Source organism: Montipora capricornis, chromosome 12 (genome assembly GCF_036669925.1).
Source record: "Montipora capricornis isolate CH-2021 chromosome 12, ASM3666992v2, whole genome shotgun sequence".
In the NCBI taxonomy this organism is placed as follows: domain Eukaryota; kingdom Metazoa; phylum Cnidaria; class Anthozoa; order Scleractinia; family Acroporidae; genus Montipora; species Montipora capricornis.
The window spans coordinates 3755142-3762641 of NC_090894.1; the positions used below are offsets into that span (position 1 = coordinate 3755142).

The window sequence follows — 7500 nt, forward strand, 5'->3', positions numbered from 1 at the left end:
TAACATGGCGTCACCATACCCGAGACTAAACAAGTTTCTGATACTCCGGTTTTTTAATCTATGACTACTTCTAGTTTCATATTTTTGTAGGCGCGTAATTTCCATTCACCTATCGCATTTCTACAGCTGTTTCAAGTGAGTTCAACAACCTTTTCGCTGCAGCTAGATGTTTGTTTTCAGTTTCCCGTTCGTAACTACAGTAGTATTTTTTTCTTTAGGTGGTTTTCCTAACTATTAGCTATTGTTCTGCATAATACCACATCTAGTTTGAATTTTCCTTTCGTCTTTTAGAAAGAAAGGTGCAAATTATTTCTCGAAATTTCAGTCGACACTTGTTTTGATTTGCGCAGTTCGAATGGAGCCCATTGAATAACCTCCTCACCATTTCGAATTTCCAAAAAAAAAACGTTATTACCAAATGAAATAAAACGCACAATGTAGCATGCAGCGAGACATACGAAATAATCACTTAAACCAATTTATTACGCACGCAAAAAATAGGCTTTGGCAGGGGTTAGTTTTGGCCATATGTATGGCAAGAGGTGGTTTTCACGTTACGTCATCGCCGCCATGTTGGTGAGCGAAAACAAAAGATCTCTCATTCGCTCCTTTTGTTCGTCCACCAGCAATTCTACATTAAAGCATTGTTATCTGTGTCCCTAGAGAATGGTTTCAAACCACCTATTCCTACCTGCTTCACAATCTGCGAGGTATGGTAAATCAGCTCTTATTGCACTTAAATTAAGACTACTAAGTCTATGTTGAGTCCTAATTGAGCCCAACGGAAAATAAGGGCCAGGTTAGGGTGTGTCCGATTTAGCTTTTACATGGATATATGACCAGTTGTTATGCCTCGGTGCATCTCATTATGTCTAAACATCTTATAAATAACTATGGATTCAAATATGTTTTTGCTCACATTCAAGACAAACAATCGTCCAATGTGAACAATTGAGCACAATTGTAACAGACAATTGGCCAGAAGTGAATCTTAAAGTTTAATGAACATGCGAAGTGATCAACAACACAGAAGATTGCCAACACCACACCACTTACGCATGAGGAACGATATTAAGACAACTAAGCCACGGGAAATTCTGAGAAACTTCAGTTCAACCATTGTGTTCATCAGATCACGATCACCAAACGCGGTCTCCTACAAATGTAATAGCAGAGAGGATATCCATCATATCACATGCAAAAAAATACAAGTTATTAATTAATCAGGAATAAAATGAAATACAATTTTGTTTTCACGTAGCCACATGTCCATCGGCCATTAGCAGGGTTGGCGCAGTGGTGAGAGCACTCGGCTCCCACCATGTGGCTCGGGTTCGATTCCCACACTCGGCGTCATATGTAGGTTGAAGTTTGTTGTTTCTCTTCTCTGCTCCAGGGTTTTTTTTTCGGGTACTCCGGTTTTCCCCTCTCCACAAAAACCAATATTTGATTTTATCATTCGATGTATTTTTCCGTCCTTTTCATTTGCCGAGAGCCTACCACATGACCCGCAAATAACTGCCTACAACTAAGTGCTTTGCTGCAAATATTATCCTGCTCATGCGTAATTGAAACCACACCCTTGTGTAAAAATGGCACTTCGCATTCCTGAGCTTTCAGAAAGTGATTTAATTGTTGGGAATTGTAAAAATCAAAGGCATAATAAATGATAAAACAATTGTTGAACTCGGTTATCGCAAAACATCGTGATTTGTCAGTGTATCGCAGATCAATTATTTGCCTCAACCTTCGGCTTCGGCAAATAACTCTTCTGCTTGCCACTGAGAAATCACGATATTTTGGTCAACCTCGCCCAATAATTGTTATTATCATAAATTGGTGTCACCAACTCGATTTTGATTGGCTATAAGCACGCAGGTAATTCTTGCTTGCTCTGCTTCTCTTACGTCATACCCACAGACAACAGATTTTACATATGTAGAATTGACGTCATACCTACAGACAATAGTTTTATGCATGCAGAAGTGACGTCACCTAACACACTAACTAGCAGAGAAGAGGAAGAAGACTCTGCCAACCACAGTGTATTCTTTAGGTTTCCCCTCATCCAAACAAATGGATGAGTCAGTCCTCTTGTCGTTACAATAAAACAATAATTGGATTCGGTTTTCGCATGATAACGATAAATTATCAAGGCCACAGTTTGTGTTGTACGCCAGATCGGCCTTCGGCTTCGGCAGATAACACAAACTTTGGCCTTAATAACTACCGCTATCATGCTCAACCTCATCCAATAATTACTGGGTTGCCAGTATGGCAAACCCAGTCGAGGTCTGCGTGTAGTTTGGTTGTTTTATTTTTTTTAGTTTTTTTTTTTTCCGTGTGGGTAAAAGTCTTGCCTGTCACTCCCCTGGTAAGTGGTGTCTTTGTGCATAGAGCCTTCTGCGCGTATTTTCTTAGGATCGAGAGGGTAGTGGAACTGCGTAGATTTCTCTGGTGGACACAGTGAAATCATTAACTAAGTCTGCAATGGCGTCCAAAAGTCATGTAACGCGAATGGCGTGTTAGTGGATCCTTAAACAAAATATACCTTTATGGAGCTCAATAATGGTAAGTCAGTTGGATAAACTATGCAGGCGGTGAAAAACCAACACCTGGAATCTCAAAAGCGACGAGTAATGGACTTCGACAACAATCTATCGCCCGTCGAGCCGAAATCAAAGTGAGCTGTATTTCCCAGAAGTACATGGTAATTTGACACGATTGAGTTTCTTGTCTTCACGCACGCAATGAAATAGGAAGAGGTTTTCGCCTCTAAGAGCAAATATGTTGTTTGTTTCAATAAATTTTTCGCTGGAAAAGGATTCTGTGGTATTTCTGCCTTTGTGAATTATAATATCATGTTGTGTATTAAATTTTCGAGCTTAAGGTTGAAATCTGATGTGGGAGAAGTTTTTTAGTATTGCTCTGTAAGCAGGAAAGGTTCACAGGCCTGTTGGAAGCGTGCTTGAGTTTCAACAAAATGAGCCCCAAAATCAGTGAAAAATTGTGACGCAGATGGATAATAAAGTAGCTGCTATTTCCAAAGTGATGGAATTACCTGGTGATAAATAACGTCGTACGTGTCTTGGAGAGAAAATTTTGACTTTGCATAAACAAGAGTTGGGCGATTGTGGTCTTTGTTTTGACTTCGCTCATTTCATTGTCAGACTTTATAACACTTGGCAGAAAAAGAAACTTACAAAAACCCGGTATCTTGCCATCATTTTACACAGATACTTTACTGTTTGGCGAGTAAACATGCCGCGGTAACTTAATCACGGCGGCGCCCGCTGAATGCCGGCCATGTCAGTTTCGATTTTGCTATTTACAGTGTAGTAAAGGGTCGCATTAGTTAGAAGTCGAAATGTGGCTCCATCAAACAAGGACAAGCCCAGAGATTCCAACTCTCCCAATTTGATGTGTGTCCTCCCGCTTTCCCGATTTTTATCAGATTCTCCCGATTTATCATGAAACTCTGTAAACAAGGAAAAAATTCTTATCTTAAGTACTTTTTGCGATCTGAGTGTAAAACGTTTAATACGTATCCTCAGGAGTATCCTATAATGTCTCGCGCAATCTCCCCATTGAATACCCTGTCTTGAGCAGACTCGTAAGGCCCGCAGTCTTACTCAGTCATAAGAATAAAGAGCTTATAGAATATCACAAAAATGGTGTAAAAAGGGAAAATACCACTTGAGAGAAACTGAATTTGCAAAATTTCCTGGGGGAGGGGGATACCCCCGGACCCCTCCTACAGGTTCGTGGTTTCGGCGCTAAAAAATGTTCCCTAATTTCCTTCAAACTCAAAAAGGGTTGGAATCTCTGCAAGTTAGACAGACCTGCGATTTAGATGACCACTCGATCGAAGAGTCAAACTCGGAGGATAAAAACCTTTATAGAAAGGTTACAAAAAGTGAAAATATTAATGCGTGTATTTCATTTTTATTTTTACGTGAAACGTGATCGTCTCGAATTTCGCGTGAACGTGAAAGAATTTTGAATATTATTCGTGACGCGTGAAAAGGCGAAATATTTTTGCGTGACCGAGATTTACAAAAGGGTGTAAGGGACCTTCTTGGACCACTCAAACGGAGAGATATCTCCGGTTTCCCCTTTTATAATGAATGTTGACTACACCCGAGCTAGACAATCACAACGACTGAACAAAAGCGATTATGGAATCACTTCACGCATGCTGTGGTCATAGGTCCCATGTCAACATTTTCCCATTGGCACCAAAAACGTACGAACGATAGAACCAACACCATCGGAAGTATTTGAGATCTAAAATTCACATATCCCGGAAAAGGGCGCAGAAAATAAAAGAAAGGGGCAATTTAGGGGCATTTGAACTTTGTTCTCAAACTGGATGCAATGTGTATGTAATTTCAGACTTAAGATACATATTATTAAATCATGCATATTCAATAGTCGCGGTCGAGATGGCGTTATTAATATTAAAGTTCAATCTGAGAATAATAAATAAAATAATTGTACGTCGAAAAAAACAAATTTGTTTCAGTGTTTGGTACACATAACTAATGAAAAATTAGAGCGAAACAAGTATCTCTTCCATTGGGACAAACATATTAAAATGTGATTTACCAATCAGCATGAATTTTTTCCGCAGTCACATCGTTACATGTTAGCAAGTTCGAGCGACGTGTTCTTATTCACACCCAAGTGTTAGCGCGTGTGTCGATCTCTGGCCCCAGTTGTTCAAACGCCGGATAACTTTATCCAGTGGATAAGTCACTATCCAGAGTATAAAATATACTTCATGGTAAACATTGGCCAAGATTTTCTCACACGCCTTTTAACTAGATGACCTATATTCACGGTCACGAGGGCAAATACTGAAATATTTGAGAGACTGAAACTGACGGATAGTGACTTATCCGCGGGATAAAGGTATCCGGCCTTTGAACAAATGGGACCTGGGTGTGTCAGTTACGCTGGTAGGTATTTTACTTGTACACAGATATTGAAAAGTGAGACAGTGTCAATAGTCTTTTTCTCTCTTTGTATTTCTCGAAGCGGCCAACTTTGAGAGAGGTGTTGAAGCCACAAATAAAACCTAGGTTATACGTCGCGCTATCGTCGAATTTAATTCAGACGAATTTAATTCCAGATCCTACTTTAAAATAAATTCGACGGTAGAGCGTCGTCTAAAACGAGTTCAATTCGTCTGTCATATTAAATTCGTCCTAGACGCTTTATCTGTCTTAAGAAGACGGATAAAATTATGATATCTTTAAAGCATCATCAGTTTATCCGTCGCACCAGTGTCGCGTCGACTAAAATGCATAGATTGTTTTCGCACTTTACTAATTATACCTCTGACCAGGTATATTGCATTCCGGCTGAGAAGTAAAATCGACCAAAATTCGACCCATTAATTCGACGTGTAAAAACCACGGTACAATAAATGTCGACGGAAGGACGAATTTAATAGAATATAAATTCCTTTGAATTCAATTCGACGATAGCGCGACGTATAAACTACAATGATTGTAGGCCTAACAGTACCGCTGTAACGCAACAGATAAAAAAAATCTGGAATCTAGTTAACAAATAGATTCCATTTTGCCGTGCGTCTGTTCAGTAATAGAACACAGATGACGTCAAATTGTGGTAAGAACAAAAAAGTGGCACACGAGGCGATAGCCGAGTGTGTCACTGAATCCTATTGAAGCAACCTGAATTTAAAAGGTGTCTTTGATAGACAATTATCTAGATAAATGATAGGCTGTGAGCGCAAACGTATTCGCAGGCTAGATAAAAGCGAGGACCACTTCTTCCTTTCACGATATTTAGTCACGGTCCAACAGATACATGAGTAGCCCAATATAACATAATATAACATAACATAACATAACATAACATAACATAACATAATATAACATAACATAACATAACATAACATAACATAACATAATATAATATATACTCAACAAAATATCTTGTTTCTGATTGACCAATGGCGAATGCATAAATAGGTTATAGAGTGCAATCCAAGTTATAGAGTGCAGTACGGAAGTTGCTATGGAAACACGGGGAAGCGCCAAATTTGAACACCAAAGTGAAAAAAAAATGGCTGACAGTCGGTTTCCTTTGTCATACCAAAACGTCTTTGAGCAACTTAAAGAAAATGAGAAAAACAAAAACACGTTGAAAGCTACACAGACCTGGTTGAATGTCCGGCAAACATGGGCGACTGAAAGAAAACTAAACCCAAAACTGGAAGAACAGAAGCACGAACAAAGTAGCGCATTTGAGTAATAATTGTTGAGAATATAATAAATAAAAAATCGTATGAACCTGCTCGTGCATTTCGTGATTTATGGTCACTCGTGATGTTTTGAAAGTTCTCAAATTGGCTCGGCTCGTGCAATTTTGAGAACTTTCAAAACATAATCGCAAGTGACCATAAACCACGAATGCGGCTGGTCTACATAGTGTAATTTTGTCTAGTTATGCATAGTCGCAGAAAGAAAACTGAAATCACCTTCACTGAACATTCCCCTTCTAATTCGTGACCCGAAGACACAAAGAACACATTTTCCATGTACTTAGCATTGTTCACATTAATGTTCGATTACTTTAAGTTGCCCTCACTTTGGCCTTCTCTGATATCACATAAAATCAGCACTGTAGAGGCAAATCCATAGGCGTTGAATAATGCCCTCCCTCCCTAGTCCAGTGACTGGAGGTAATTGGTTCAGTATATAATGAGCACGTTGGGTTTTCGACAGTAAGTTGCATGGTTCGAGTGTTATCAGTTAGTGCTGTTTCCTCACAAAGGATGCTATTTCGCTACCTCATCTGTGGGTGTGGTTTCAACTATATTTTACATTGATTTGGTAAGGAAGGGGGGGGGGGAGGGGGGAGTGGGCCAGGACTGCAATAACGAGCACCCCAGAAAGGAGGAAAGGGAAATGCCCAAATCGCTTTTTGCGACAAAAGCCGGATAAAGATGTTGATACCGATAAGCCACTTGGCTTGCTGACCCTGCTCAATTCAACTACCCACATAAACGAAATGCTGTCAGTATTTTAACGTATTTCTCACCTGGACTGCTTTAGCTCGAATAGGTCGAATTATTGCTTTGTTTTGGAATCTTGCGTTCATTTTCTGGTTGAGGTGGCTCCTGGACAAGATCTCTTGGGTTTTCCTCTCACTCACACCCTCGAAACGCTTGATAAGCCGATATCTTAGTTTTCTTGACCCCGTTCCTTTTTAACAGGGGCACTTAGTTCCCTCTTCTTTAGTAGTTCCTTCTCTTGAAAAGAGAGCCTGTTGAATCTATCAACTTTGCGGACTTTGAATTTAGGGGTGTGTCGCCAGAAACGAATGCACGCCTTCACTGGCACGGCAAATTTTCCCTTTGTTAAAGAAATAAGAGCAGAGTAGGTTTCCTCGTCGACTGCAGTCATCTGCCGCGGGCCTCTTTTTTTATCTGCACATAATACACTCGAGAATAAAACGCAAATGAGC

General features: G+C 39.8%; 1 protein-coding gene across 3 annotated transcripts in view; it reads right to left on the bottom strand.

Moving 5' to 3' along the window:
* The window catches only part of LOC138026940 (uncharacterized), a 23003-nt gene that overhangs the window by 13363 nt on the left and 2140 nt on the right, over nt 1–7500 (bottom strand). The window contains exon 1 of one of the 3 annotated variants that reach the window (XM_068874413.1): nt 1057–1158. The exons of 1 other annotated variant lie outside the window; for it this stretch is intronic. The gene's annotated coding sequence lies outside the window, so the exon portion shown is untranslated. Of the gene's footprint in view, nt 1–1056; nt 1159–7500 lie in introns of those variants that run through there. One more of the 3 variants, XM_068874411.1, reaches the window with a different exon arrangement.